General features: G+C 35.3%; 1 non-coding gene across 1 annotated transcript; it reads left to right on the top strand.

Annotated features, from left to right (window-relative positions):
- Positions 1-695: 695 nt before the first annotated feature.
- Positions 696-801, top strand: LOC122216700. The gene has a single exon (XR_006201056.1). It is a non-coding gene; the product is annotated as a U6 spliceosomal RNA (small nuclear RNA).
- The last annotated feature ends 6,296 nt before the right edge of the window (positions 802-7,097 follow it).

The following is a 7,097-nucleotide window of genomic DNA, read 5'->3' as shown; positions in this document are numbered from 1 at the left end:
GTTCAAGCCCTACATAGGACTGTCTGCTGCCCCACAGAGAGCTGTCTGCTGTCAGCACCAAGCTGGCTTCGGTTCTTCTGTTCCCCTCTCTCTCTGCCCCTCTCCCACTTGTTCTCTCTCTCTCTCTCTCTCTCTCTCTCTCTCTCTCTCTCTCCCTCAAATAAAAAAAAAAAATTAAAAAAAAGAGGGCAGAGGATCTGAATAGACATTTCCCAAAGAAGACATACAGATGTTGAACAGGTACATGGAAATATGCTGAACATCACCAATCATCAGGGAAATGCAAATTAAAACCACAATGAGCTATCACCTGACACTTGTTAGAATGGCTATTTTCAAAAAGATAAAAAATAACAAGTGTTGGCAAAGATGTAGAGAAAGGGAACCTTTGTGCACTCCTGGTGGGAATGCAATTGGTGTAACCACTATGGAAAACACTGTGGAGGTTTCTCAAAAACTTAAAAATGAAAGTATTATATGATCCATCAGTTTCAATGCTAGGTATTTATCCAGAGAAATGAAAAACACTAATTCAAAAAGATACGTGCAACCCCATTGTTCATTGGAGCATATTTATAATATAGCCCAGATACAGAAACATATATACATGGATATTACTATGTGAGATGTATATTTGAATATTATGTGAGATATTTTTATGAATATTATTCATTCATAAAAAAGAATGAAATCTAGTGCTGTCTTCGGCAGCACATATATTAAAATTGTAACGATACAGAGAAGATTAGTATGGCCCCGTGAAAGGGTGACATGAACATTCGTGGAGCGTTCTACAGTTAAAAAAAAAAATGAAATCTTGACATTTGTGACAACATGGATGGACCTTGAGGGCATTATGTTAAATGAAATAAGAGAAAGACAAATCCTATGTGATCTCACCAATGTGTGGAATATAAACAAAAACAAACAAACAAAAAAAGCAAGGATCCCCCCCAAAATCTAGTTAGATACAAAGAACAAATTGGTTATAGCCAAAAGTGGAAGGTTGGGGGTAGGCCAAATGGGTACAAGGAGTCAAAACGTACAAACTTGCAGTAAAAAAAAAATGACAGTTTTTGAAAGTGGTTATACTACTTTCCACTTCAACCATGGCAATTCTAGTTGCTCCACATTCTCTCCAACACTTGGTACTGCAGCCATTATAATGGAGGCGTTTTGGTGTCTCATTTGATTTAATTGTCATTCCTCTGGTGACTAATGATGTGAAAGATATTTCCATTTGCTCTTTGGACATTCATATGACTTCTTTGGTGAAGTAGTTATTCCAGTCTTTTGCCCATGTTTTATCTGGGTTATTTGTATTCTTACCATTGAGTTGTTAAAAATGTTTTATAAATTCTGAGTATAAGTCTTTTGTCAATAGACATAAATATTTTCTCATGGTCTATAACTTTAAATTTCATTTTTAAGTGCCATTTTCTAAAGAATAGAAGATTTTAATTTGAATGAAGTCCAACTTATCAAGGTTTCTTTTATGCATACTGCTTTTTGTTTTTTACTTTTTTGTTTTCTGGGAAATCTTTTGCTAGACCAGGGTTGTATAGATTTTCTCCTTTATTTTAATCTACAAGGCTTATAATTTAACTTTTACATTTAATATATTAACATTTAATATATTTCATTAATATTCATTAATATCATTGCTTTCATTAATTCCGTTTGATAAACATAATATTTTCTGTGACTTAAGAAGCTTGAGAATTCATGGACTCTTTGTTGGAGAATATAGGAGTACCACTAACAACATGAACTATCAGTTCATGATAGTATAGAATCCTCACTAGTCATTATATCCCTCATCTATCACCACTACTATCTTATGAAATAAAACACCCTCAAACTCAGTGGATTAAACAAAAATCATAGATTCTTTCTCGTGTGTCTGGGGTGCCGGGAGATCAGGTGTTCTAGAATGGTTTTGTCTGGGATTGACTCCAAGCAGAAGATGGGGTCCTCTATATTTCTGCCATCCTCCGTGGGTCAGCAGCAGACTGATGAAAATGTTCTTCTCATGACAATGACAGAAGGCAAGAAAGAAAGCCCAACTACACAAGCACATGTCAAGCTACTTAACTCTTCATGGCTGCGAACATGCCTTTAGCCAAAGTAAGTCTCATGACTGAGCCCAAAGTCAAGAAAGAGAAGAACATTATGCTTACACTAAAAATTAACTGAAACGTAACATAAATAGGATGTAGACACAGGTAGGATGAAATGTTAATATCAATGATTTACTCTTCCATTTCACTTATGGGACCTTTTAAAGAAAACCAACTAATATTATAAAATATCAGCAAATAAAAATACATTTAAAAATATATTTATCCTGCCTTTCTAGTACACATTATTAATTAAGATATTCAAAGAGTTGATGGGGAATGTGTATCTTCAACTAATAAAAGAAGAATTGATAAAATCAGAATATTATCATTCTTAAATATTTTAGAATTATATTATCGCCATTCCCTACCTATCATGAAATAACATATGGCCCATTGTCATCATTGTTTGATAAAAAATATTATGAGAAAAACTTATAGAACAAGGAAAATAACAATACCAGAGTTATGGAGAAAAAAATTAATAACCAACCTAAATAGACTCCCAGTAGTCAAAGCTGATAAAATTTGAGCATTGACAAGCATAATAACAGCAATAGAACAGATTCATTAAGATATTTAAACACAGCTCATAAAGATATTGACAACAAGCAAAATTTAAACGAGGAAAAATAACACACTGATGTTATGATGTTGATGTTATGATGATAGAAATTAGCTCATTATTTTTTAAACATAAGAAAGAAGGGAAACAAGCATTTGTCTAGCACTTCCTATATGAACTGTAATTCAGGGTAACCAAATAGTTGATAAGAGAAAGTTTCTCTTTATATGAGTATTTCAGTTACAAAATTCATAAATATTGAATCAATTAGACTATCGCTATTCTACAACTAATCAAACAACAGACTTAAGCAAGGATCATCAATTGCCAACATGACTCAAAAAAGAACAAACAGCTATTACGCATCTCTTGAACAAAACATATAATAAATACCACCTATAAAGTAGTATTTCAAAACTGTCTAACTTCAATCTAATCAAATTTCTAGCTCTCACCTCTAATTTATATGAGATGCAGAGGAGACAGAAACATGTTACACTAGAGTGTAGGGAACTATAATGTAAAACTGGTCAGAACAAATAAGATTGTCCATGGATTGATGATTATTGGAGTGAAGGAAAATGGAGTTTTTTAATCTTATTTTTGTATATATCTGAATTTGAATAATAGTTTTTTCTTAATCACTGGGCTTTTTTTTTTTTTTTTTTTTTTTTTTGAAAGCCAGGTGTGATATAAACAGACAGAATGTCTTATTCTGGGGGTGGAGAATCCAAGTTAACCTTTAAGCTGCCTGACAAGAGAACCAAAGAGACAGTGGCTAGTGCACATTTTCCAAGATACTGAGCTCCCTTCTGAATACTAATATCAGAATGCCTGGTATCAAGGACAATGAGAAACTAATGTGGGTGCTAAAACTAGAGTGGTTGCTAGTTTCCAAGATTCAGAAGTTAGTCTTTCATCCAGAGCAGTAACTAAAGTTCCTAGGTAATTGAACCATTAAAAGACAAAAAATCACTCATGTGGCCATATTCATGCATTAGGCTAAATATGTTTCATCCAATAATCAAACATCCTGAGTATCTTTATAAATGGCTTATGATGGTATGTTGTCATGAACAATTGTATATCTCATAAAAAGAAATTCTTGCTGATATGAGACAGTTAATGAGCTGCCACCAATATTTCAAGAAGTAAGATGAGGGCATGGTGATTCTGAGTCATATATATTCCTTCAGCATTCGTGAGGGCTGGCATTAAATGACACCATTTATTTTGTACCACAAGACCCTGGTATTCTAGGGATATCCTCTTATTGTTCTGATGTTGTTAAGCCTGTTCATGAAAATTATCTAGTAAGAATTTTAATAATGCAAAGACATTGTGGCTCCAAACATAACTGTGCTATTAATATTGCTATTAAGAAGCATTTGCCAATGCTCTTGTGTTACCTTATAGAGGCTCTGATTTGCAGATGGGACTTCTGTGTGGTTATCTAGCTGATTTCTGTAAACTTGAATTCCATAGGGAAGACACTAGTTCCTGGACATATGACTCTGGTATGTCAATGGTATTTATTGACTTTGCTGAGGGCAATGTGAAACTTTGGCATCAGAAAGTGTGTTAAATGTGTTGAATAGTATGTGAAGTCAACAAGTAAAATAGAAATTGCAATTTGGAAAGGAAAGTGATTGAGGATGTAGTCAAAAGTTAGGAAGATGAATGGACACAGAGAGAAAGAGAGAGAAGGAGAGAAATATAAAGATAGAGAGATAGGGAGGGGAGGAGGAATGGTTCAGAGCATATAAACAGATACATGAATGGAAGTGCTGTCTTATATCATCTAAGGTTGACAGTGTGCTCATGGAACTGATCTTGTGTTGGTGAAGTTGGTCAAAATTTAAATATTTTTTCTTTCAGGAAACAAATCTATAAGTAATCGATACTTGTACTAAAAGAATTAAGAATATGTCTTTCCTGTACCTCCTCTTAGGTTCATTTCTAGAGCAAGAATGCTGTTATATACAACCAGATGGATTATTGGTCTGGCTCTGTATGTCAGCTCCCATGCAGACACAGCTATAAAGATATAACATAAAACATAAAACATAAACACCCCAGAAAAAGCATCAGAGAGAAATCTGAATTACAGGTTTTTCTCAGCCATGACTCTTGTTATTGACCATGCTATTCTGTTATCTTGCTATTCATGAAATGAGGAAGAGCAGACACACATTCCTCTGCATTTGGAGGCCAATTAGCAAATGGGCAGAGCTGCTTGGAAGATTGAACCCTTACACCAAACTACCACACTGAAAAACATACAGTGTGCTACATGAAAACATATATATATATCACAAACAGAAAGATTAACACCCTAGTAATACTTAAGGTTTAGGGTTTAGAATACAGCAGAATTATTTGGGGAAGAACGTTAAAAATACTGATTCTTAGAGGCGCCTGGGTGGCTCAGTCGGTTAACCATCCGACTTCAGCTCAGGTCAGGATTTCATGGTTCGTGGGTTCGAGCCTTGTGTCGGGCTCTGTGCTAACAATTCAGAGCCTGGAACCTGCTTCGGATTCTGTGTCTCCCTCTCTGTCTGTTCCTCTCCCACTCATGCTCTGTCTTTGTCAAAAATTAAAAAAAATAAAAATAAACATAAAATAATTTCAAAAAATACAGATTCCTAGGCTCCATTCTTAGAAATTTCCAATTATTATATAGTGGAGCAGGGTTGGGAATCTGTATGTTAGTGAACAGTCCAGGTGGTTTCAATATGTCTGGTTCCTGGAACCTGATTATCATAACACTAATAAACTGATACAATATGAAAAGAGGTAGAAGTTAGAAAATGTACATTTAAATCTTCATGAGATTACAGGAAAATATTAAGACTCCCATTGTAGGATGTAGGTACATTTATAAGCACATAGATCTACATTATATAATGACATACAATGTATTCTTATTCCGATTTTTTATTGTAAAAATAATTTAAATGGTAAATTTCCTACAAAGCATATAAAATTAAATCCAGATCAACTAGGCATGGGATTCACCAATTACTAACATTTTTAGAATGCCAAATAGATTCTACTTTAAATTTCCAAACTGCCCAACTTAATAAAAGTTACATAGCTGTGAAAGCCCCATTAAAACATAAAAACACATAAAAATGCCACATTGCAGGGGAGAGGGGCATTGTATTGAACACAACCAGACACAGTTTCTGGCCACTTTTCTTTTTCTTTCTTTCTTTTTTTTTTTTTTTTTTTTTTTTCTTTTCTCTTCCATTCAATTTTTTTTTTTTTTTTTTTTTTTTTACTGTTTATTTGTTTTTGAGAGAGAGAGACAGAGCTTGAGCAGGGGAGGGGTAGAGAGAGGAAGACAGAGACTCCGAAGCAGGCTCCAGGCTCCAAGCTATCAGCACAGAGCCCAACGTAGGGCTTGAACTCAAAAACCATGAGATTATGACCTGAGCTGAAGAAGGTGCTTAACGGACTAAGCCACCCAGGCACCCCTTCTTTTCTTTTTTTTTTTTTTTAAACCAAGTCGTTACTCTTAAGAAAACTTTGCTCTGTCAAGAGAGACATAAGCAATAGTGAACAGCTGTTAGAGTCTAGCCAAGAATTTTTCCAGGAATTATCCTTGGACAACCTGCAACAGAATTACTTGGTATTTATTTTAAAGTGCAGATTCCTAGAAGTGTATACGTCCCTTACACATATATATTTTTTAATGTTTATTTATTTTTGAGAATGAGAGAGAGAGAGACAGAGCACGAGCAGGGGAGGGGCAACGAGAGAGGGAGACACAGAATTCTAAGAGCCTCTGAGCTGTCAACACAGAGCCTGACGCCTGGGTTGAACTCACAAACCGTGAGATCGTGACCTGAGCGGAAGTCGCTTAACTGACTGAGCCTCTCAGGCGCCCCAGCTCCCTTACATATATTCAGTAAGAATCTGGTTGAAGGGATGGTTCTAGGATGATAGTAAATATCTTTAAATAAGTAATTTCCAGTTTTAGAGTCTGAGATGCACATCATAAAGATCTGACAATAGAAAGGGGAAAAAAAAGACTGTGTGGCTTGAATTTTCACTGTGTTTTCTTAAATTTTTACTTCTTTCAATACTAACAAAGGAAAGCCTCCAGTGCTGGGACAGGTATAGGATAAGGTGAGTGAGGCAATTGCCTTCGGTGCAAAAATTAAAGGGCGATTTAAAAAAAGAAAATAAGAAAAGCAGGATAAAATACAGTGCCAAACCATATTGGAACTGAAGTAAAAGAAGTTAATAGTTAAGTAGTGCTGATTCTGTTTTTCTTTAAAATTATTTTCTAGGGGCGCCTGGGTGGCTCAGTCGGTTAAGCGTCCGACTTCAGCTCAGGTCATGATCTCGCGGTCCCTGAGTTCGAGCCCCACGTCGGGGTCTGTGCTGTCTGCTCAGAGCCTGGA

This window comes from Panthera leo, chromosome A3, assembly GCF_018350215.1.
Source record: "Panthera leo isolate Ple1 chromosome A3, P.leo_Ple1_pat1.1, whole genome shotgun sequence".
NCBI lineage: Eukaryota > Metazoa > Chordata > Mammalia > Carnivora > Felidae > Panthera > Panthera leo.
The sequence above is the reverse complement of the archived record's forward strand: the minus strand, read 5'-3'. Positions and strand labels throughout refer to the sequence as shown.